General features: G+C 41.9%; 1 pseudogene; it reads left to right on the top strand.

Moving 5' to 3' along the window:
* Nucleotides 1–3,531: 3,531 nt before the first annotated feature.
* Nucleotides 3,532–8,301, top strand: LOC113255739 (elongation factor 1-alpha 1-like; annotated as a pseudogene).
* Nucleotides 8,302–8,696: the final 395 nt, after the last annotated feature.

The following is an 8,696-nucleotide window of genomic DNA, read 5'->3' as shown; positions in this document are numbered from 1 at the left end:
CATATCAATTAAGAAAAAAATGTCCGTGTGGAAAGAATTTTAAATTCTGCAGGAAATGCAAAGATGGGTAAGAAATAGTCCATGTCTTTAAGAAGTTATAATCTATGTAGGCAGAGATGATGTAAGTATGTCTATTTTTTTGATGTTTTTTATATAAGTATGTTTAAAACTAAATCATCTAACAGGGTTTAAGTATCAATTCTAAGAAATAGAAAGTATATAAAAGGAGAGTGATTAACTGCCTAACGAAGAGTACAGGCAAAAATTTCCAAAGACACATGACTTTGGGCTGGGATGGCTTGGGAATGTTTCATGTAGGATGTGGGATTTGAGCTGGAATGTGAAGAATGGATAACATTTAGATAGACGGGAGCAGAAAAGAGGATAAACATGAGATGTTTTGGTGGGGTCAGAGCATGGTGAGATTGAGTGAATACGTTTGACAGGAAGAAAGGTGTCTGTAGAAGACTCACAGGAACTTAACTCTACAAAAGTGGAACCAGAGTTGGAGGGTCTTGAGTACCAGGTGGAGAGTCTAAACTCTTGGCCTTTATTTCATTTTAACAACAGGAAGGTAGGGAGCCTTTCATCATTGGAATCATTTGGCAAAGAGTGTATGAGCATATATGAGGAATGTGGAAAGGAGATAACTTCATTGAATGGACAATTCCCCCCCCCTCCCCCGCCAGTCCTGAGACACTAGTCACAGAATCATGGGCTTTGAAAGCATCATGAAAGGTAGCACTGGAAATTTGTCCGATAGTATCCAGGCTTTTCTTGGAGGTAGTGCCTGACTTCTGTGCCAGAGTCAACAAGGACAGATTTTCCACTCTTCTACCATGTTCAGCCAACAAATGGAAAATGCTGCCATGTGCAACCATCAGACTCTCTCTCATGATTTTGAGTCCTGAGTGAATGACTCAGTGACATGAGGAACAGTTAGAGGTCATTCATCATGCTCACCAGACCCTTCCTTCTCAATGGCTGTGGTTATACTTCCTGCTAACCAGCCCTCCAGAATACTCTTGGTTCCTGGCAGGTACTCTGGACTCTGGTCAATTCTGAGATTCCCCAAATATTATTCCAATAAATTTCATTTTTGCCTAAGATTTTAGAGTCTTTTATATTGCTTGAAGCCAACAACCTGGACTGATGTAGAACTCTTCAGATCTTAATGCTTTGGTTCCCTGCATAAACCTGTTGGCCTTAGTTCAGCCCCCTGGATCCATATGGAACAAGTCTGTCCCTTCTTCCACATGAACTTTTCCTATGCCTGAAGACAGTTCTTTGGCCTATCCTAACCCTTTCTTTCCCTAGGCTAAATGCCCCGTGTTCCTTTGGGCGCTCGTCATCTCACGTGGGCTAGATTGCTTCACCAACCCGGACTGTTTTTCCAAGGGCGCTCAGCTGTTCATTCAGACCTTGGTGACTCGACAAACATTTGTTAAATGATGGCTACAATACCTCTTGTAGGAAACAGTCATTCATTTTTGGTTTTCCATGCAAAGGCTATGTTACAGTTAGGGTCCTGGTTCAGCTACTGAAATAAAAGTCAAAACAACAGTGACTTAAATAAGATGGCTTATTACACGGAAAGGTCTAAATGTAGGAAGGGCTGGGGATCCAGGCTCTTTCCAGCTTGTTTCTATCCATTTGTATCCATTTATAACACGCGGCTTCCATCTTGCGGTCTAGCATAGCCATTCCTACTTCTAGAACCATGTTCCTGTGCCAGGAGCAGGAAGGAAAGGGAGAAGAAAAGTCTTGTGGCACTCCTTTTAAGAAGTGTTCCCGAAGTTTTACCCATCATCTCTACTTATTTTCCATGAGTTGGAACTTAATCCTATAGCTTTGCTTTTCCTTCCGAGAAGGACTGGGAAGTGAAGGCTTAGCTGGGAGAGGATGGTGAACTAGCAGTTTCTACCATAGACCATATAATGCAATTTGGGTATTTTCCAATTAAACACTCTAAGTACAATGAGATGTTACAGAAGTCACAAGTGGTTTATTGGCTGTAACTTTCTTATATTCAATGTCGAGTATTTTGCAAGTGATGATCAGGCTAGAGTTACATTAAGAACTGAGTTTGAGGTAAACTCAGTTGCATGGATTTACCAGGGCGCATGCCCTGGTGAGTATAGTCTCTATACTTACAACCCAGAAGTCAGGTCTACAACTGAAAAGTTCTTCTAACTGAGACAACCAAGCAGCTAATTTCTTTTGAAAACAAAACTTACAAGTTTGCTCCGCACAATGAGTTTAATATATTTTCACACATATTAGATAGTATTCTTTTGGTAACAAATAATAGAAACTGACTCTAGTTTGTTTACAGGGGAAGGATGAATTATTAGAAGTATTTCAGCTGTACCTCAGGACTCAAGGTAATGTGTAGCTGACTGGGCCTCTGGAACAGACTAAAACTTGGACGCACAGTGGACAGTGGCTATTCGTGGCTTCTTGGTCCACATAGAGTCCCTCTAGCTACCCAGAGATAGTCTGAGGCTCTCCTTCGATTGGCACATTTATTAGCCTTGTTGGGTTAGTGGTCCACGTTGGTCAATCAGCAAAGGATAAGGCTAGGTCAAATCTTATCATTATGACAGCGAGCAGCTACCTCTGAGCCCTGCAGATTTGGAGGGTTACAGGTAGAGAGAAATAGTTTGCAGCAAAGGGGAGGCTAGACAGGCATCTCAATAGGCATGTCCTCTACCCATGCATACATGGGGGGTTGTCATAAGCAGAATGAAGTTTAAATAATGTGGCTATGATGCCTGTGACACTCAGACTAGGAACAGGATGCAGTGAGGTTGGGGGAGCAACTATGTCTTCCTCAAGACTGTTTTGGTTATAATTGAAACCCATCCTAAAGCTCCAAAGCATGTCACCTGAGATTTTTAATATGTGAAGAAGGCTTTCATGTGCACAGGATCACCTACAGTTACTTGTCTTAATTACCACTCAAGTTGTTAAAGTTGTAGTATTTTTTAAATACCTTGTTTTTTAGAGCAATTTAAAGTTCACAGCAAAAGTGAGCAGAAGGTACAGAGATTTCCCATCAGCCCCCCGGTCCCACATTTGCATGGCCTCCACCATTATCCACATCACATGCCATAGTCCATTCATTACCACTGATGTACCTGCACTGACACGTCGTCGCCCAAAGTCCATAGTCTACCTGGGTATAGCTCAGTCCTGGTTTGTATGTTCTGTGGGTTTGGACAAATGTATAATGACGTGTATCTACTATCAAGGATCATACAGAGCATTTTCACTTCCCTAAAAATCCTCTGGGCTCCACTTACTCATCCTTCCCTCCTCCCTAACTTTTTAGTGTCTCCATGAATTTGCCTTGTCCAGAATATCATATAATCGGAAAATACAATATGCAGCCTTTGTAGATACAACACAAAAAGCACAAACCATGAAAGAAAGAACAACCTGATTTTAAAATAGGCCATGGACCTTTTCACAACACGTTTGCCACAAGAACACAGGTGTCATGAAAACCACTACTAAACCTAAACCAAAATGGGAAAGGAAAAGACTCATATCAACATCATCGTCATTGGACATGTGGATTCAGGCAAGTCCACCACTACTGGTCATCTGATCTACAAATGTGGTGGGATCAACAAAAGAACTATCAAAAAGCTTGAGAAGGGGGCTGCTGAGATGGGAAAGGGCTCCTTCAAGTATGCCTAAGTCTTGGATAAACTGAAAGTTGAACATGAATGTGGCGTCACCATTGATATCTTCCTGAGGAAATTTGAGACCGGCAAGTGTTATGTGACCATCACTGATGTCCCAGGACACCAAGACTTTATCAAAAACGTGATTACAGGCACATCTTAGGCTGACTGTGCCATCCTGATTGTTGCTGCTGGTGCTGGTGCTTTTGGAGCAGTTATCTGTAAGAACGGGTGGGAGTATGCCCTCCTGGCTTACACGCTGGATGCGAAACAACTAATTGTTGATGTTAACAAAATGGATTCCACTGAGCCACCCAATAGCCAGAAGAGATATGAGGAAATCATTAAGGAAGTCAGCATCTACATTAAGAAAACTGGCTACAGCCTTGACAGAGTAGCATTTATGCCAGTTTCTGGTTGGAATAGTGACAGCATGCTGGAGCCAAGTGCTAATGTGCCTTGGTTTGAGGGATGGAAAGTCACCTGAAAAGATGGCAAAGCCATTGGAACCACAATGCCTGAAGCTCTGGATGGCATTCTGTCACCAACTCGTCCAACTGACATGCCCTTACATCTGCCCCTCCAGGATGTCTACAAAATTGATGGTATTGGTACTGTCCCTGTGGGCTGAGTGGAGACTTGCTTTCTTAAACCTGGCATGGTGGTCACCTTTGCTCCAGTCAATGTTACAACTGAAGTCAAGTGTGTTGAAATGCACCATGAAGCTTTGAGTGAGGCTCTTCCTGGGAACAATGTGGGCTTCAAGGTCAAGAACATATCTGTCAAAGATGGTCAGCATGGCAGTGCGGCTCGTGACAGCAAAAATGACCCACCCATAGAAGCAGCTGGTTTCATGGCTCAAGTTATTATCCTGAACCATCCAGGCCACATGAGTGGTAGATATGCACCTGTGCTGGATTGTCACACAGCTCACATTGCTTGCAAGTTTGTTGAGCTAAGGAGATTGATTGTTCTGGAAAAAAGCTGGAAGAAGGCCCCACATTCTTGAAATCTGGTGATGCTTCCATCATTGATACGGTTCCTGGCAAGCCTAAGTGTATTGCGAGCTTCTCTGATTATCCTCCCTGGGGCCGTTTTGCTGTTTGTGACGTGAGATAGGCAGTTTCTGTGGGTGTCATCAAAGCGGCGGACAAGAAGGCAGCTGGAGCTGGCAAAGTCACCAAATCTGCCCAGAAAGCTCAGAAGGCTAAACGAATATTATCCCCAACACCTGCCACCCCAGTCGTAATCAGTGGTGGGAGAGCATCAGAACTGTTTGTGTCAATTGGCCATTTAAGTTTAATAGTAAAAGACTGGCTAGTGACAACAGTGCATCGTAAAAGCTTCAGAAGGAAAGGAGAATGTTTTGTGGAGCATTTGTGTGTGGTGTGTGGGGTGTGTGTGTGTGTGTGTGACAGTTTTAAGTTATTAGTTTTTTAAAATGAGTACTTTTTCATGGAAACAACTTGACCAAAAATCTGTCACCGAATTTTGAGACTCATTAAAACAAAAGTTTAATGAGAAAACTGTGTCTTCTTTTGGCCCACACTGTAACCTCATGGAATACTATTCAGGTAAAAGATTAGAAGTCGCCTGTTACCTATTTCTGGTGTTATCTTATGCTGAAACTCAGAATTTGGGTTAACATTTTTTTTACTGGTGGGAATTTTTTGTGGTTTTTTTCACCTTGCCTAAGGGAAAGAAATCATCTGTGTAAGTACATAGTAAAAAGCTATGGGGTTGCCTGGGTGGCTCAGTCAGTTAAGTGTCTGCCTTTGGCTCAGGCCACGATCCCAGGGTCCTGGGATCGAGTCCTGCATCAGGTTCCCTGCTCAGCGGGGAGTCTGCTTCTCCCTCTCCCTCTGCCTGCTGCTCCCCCTGCTTGTACTCTTTCTCTGTCAAATAAATAAATAAAAGTCTTTTTTAAAAAAGTATGGGGAAAGGGGATCTGTTGGTGCAACAGATCATAGCTTAGAACAGATAGGCAAAGAGTAACACCATAAGATAGCTTATAAAAAGGTTAAATTCTATAATACTAAAGTCAATGTGCTGCACGTAAAATCTTGTATTCCATCAATATTGAGGAAATTTGTTGATACCAAAAAAAATGGGCCAAAGACTTTAACAGATACTTCACCAAAGAAGATATATACATGGCTAAGCATATGAAAAGATTCTCCACATCATGCATCACGAGGGAAATTCAAATTAAAACAACAATGAGATATTGCTACACACTTATTAGAGTGGTCAAAATCCAGAACACCTACAACACCAAATGCTGGTGAGGATGTGGAGCAACGGGAACTCTCACTTAACATTGATGGCGATGCAAAATGGTACAGCCAAGTTGAAAGACAGTTTGGCAATTACTTATAAAACTAAACGTACTCTTACCATATGATCCAGCAATCATGCTCCTTGGTATTTACCCAGCACGCACGTTTTTATAACAGCTTTATTCATAATTGCCAAAACTTGGAAGCAATCAAGATGATCCTCACCAGGGAATAAAGAAACTATAATACATCCCAAAACTGGAATATTATATAGCAGTGAAAAGGCAATCGACCTATCAAGGCATGAATAGACATGAAGGAAACTTAAATGCATATTATTGAGTAAAAGAGGCCAATCTGAAAAGTTGTAATATTTAAAAACTCAGGTTCTTCCAACGCCTTTATGTTTAATTCACAAGTCTTACCGTTATTTATGTCTAGTAATTTTTATGTTAAAATAATATTAATCACTTTCATTTTTTTGTCCAATTAATGTCAAATTGACTAAGTTTAAGTAGTAAGTCCTCCTAAGTTATTAGCCCTACTTAGGAACTTATTATTTAATTCTCTAAAACATTTTAAGTGCATTTAAAATTAAAATATATGTTTCTCGGAAACACTTCAAGCATCCAATGTGGCAAACTTATAAAACTGACAACTGAAATCTTTCTAAGCCTTTAAGCAATTATTAAAATTTCATAAGCCTAGTGAAAGAGGTTTCTTAAGATTCATGGTGGATGACTACCAAATGTTTTCTAGTGTTAATTCTCCCCTCTTTGTCTTTAGTTAAAACCCCTGCACTTTTGCTGGACATATGTCTGCCCAACAATAGACTGTATTTCACAGCCATCTGTGGCCATGTGACTAAGTCGGGGCCAGTGGGATGTGAGTAGATATGACGTATGCTACAACCAGATCATTGCCTTTCAGACACTTGCAGCAGAGCCACTTCTTTCCCACTTCCCTTGGGTGTGGTGGTGAGCCAGTATCAACCACACTGATGAAAATAACACAGGCCATGTCAGAGCCAAAGGAGAGAAGGAACCCTCTCCCTAGAAGACCTCCCATAGCAAAGCTGCTTGGCCTACAGCTGTGAACCGCTCGCTACTGACTTCTATCATCTTTAAGTGATTATACTTTGGGGTTAGACTGTACCCTAATAATACAACGTTCAAAGACTTCCTACAAACTTAATTGATGATGTCTTCTTAAACATTCCAAATTGAAACTGCATGTTCAATATGCCAGGTTCTCTAATATGTTAGATTTTCTTCAATGTGTCAAGTTCTCTATTTTTATTTATTTGGGGGGAAGGGCAGAGGAAGAGGGAATCTTAAGCAGGCTCCACGCCTGACACGGGGCTCAATCTCACAACCCCGAGATCATGACCTGAGCTGAAATCAAGTTGGATGCTTAACCGACTGAGCCACCCAGGCACCCCTGTTTCAAGTTCTTTAAATAACACACTGATTATCATGATGATTCAACACTTGCTCCTGAAGTTACCATGAAAAGAATGCCATATTTCATGGGATCGAAGATGCCTTCAATTATAAAGTATAACGTTCTTTTAATGACACCACCATTCTAATTGTTTGATGCTGTTGATACAGAATGCATTCCAAATTCCAAGATGTTAAAATTGAGAAAATGTAGCAATATTCTGATTTTGATTCAGCTCACCATCTATAGTGATCTGCAATTTTCCTAGGGTTGCAAAGTCACTTACCCAACCAAGAGGAGGTGATTTACTGTGGTAGGCCAACTGAGTCTAGTAGTGGAAGATTCGGGATTTTAAAGTAGTTACAGATTCAAGTTCTTGGTAGGGAAGTGAAGACGGCACCTGGCTGTGGGTGCTTGGTATGTCTAACCTGAGCCGTTGTGACTCCCAGTCGGAATATTAGAGCTGGAATCTGTCTGCCCTGCCAAAAGGGAGCTCTGTGTCCATACCTTTCACCTGGAATCTAGTTTCATAACACAGTCTCATGTGTTTTCTGGGTGGCTTTCAAGTTTCTCCTTTAACCTAGTTTAATTGAAGCTTCTTTCAACCTCTTTCCACCTGATCTGAGTCGGCATACCCCATATATACTTCCAGGCTCATGCCTGTTCATACACACAGCAGACTGCAGCCAATCTGTTTGCTGTAAGATTAGGGTTAATTGAATGCTGTCTGTAACTCTCTTTTTGTAGCTTGTATTTTTGCCTATCTCATTGACCATCAGTCTGTAATTATTGCAGTGAAAAGGCCAAAACGGGGATTTATTGCAGATTTCAGACTATCTCCTAGAAGCCAGGGACAGGATGTGCCATTGGGTCTTCTGAGGAACTAGATGTGACATTTTTTGGTTTATCTGGGATTGCGTGTTTCTGTTTTTGCTCTGCTCATGAAGTGTCTGATCCTGCCCCCCTTCCCTCTACCCCACCTTATCTCTCAGAGACAAGTGCTCTCTGCTTCCCCTTGCCCACCGTGGAGAACGGCTAGCCCATAGCATAGAATGCTCTGAGGACAAACCTGCTACATTCAAGTGACCACCAACACTGACCCTCATCTCTCATTTGAAATCTGCCTTGAATCCAAGAGAGGGCAGCCATGACATGCAAACGCTTAGTCCTCAGGAAAGTGCTGTCCTGGGGAGCTGCAGACAGGGCAGATCTCACCAAAGGTGGCTGCTTGGGGCGAAGTAGAGCTCGCTGGTTAAGGATATGCAGCTGAATCCAGACTGTC

Source organism: Ursus arctos, unplaced genomic scaffold (genome assembly GCF_023065955.2).
Source record: "Ursus arctos isolate Adak ecotype North America unplaced genomic scaffold, UrsArc2.0 scaffold_4, whole genome shotgun sequence".
NCBI lineage: Eukaryota > Metazoa > Chordata > Mammalia > Carnivora > Ursidae > Ursus > Ursus arctos.
The sequence above is the reverse complement of the archived record's forward strand: the minus strand, read 5'-3'. Positions and strand labels throughout refer to the sequence as shown.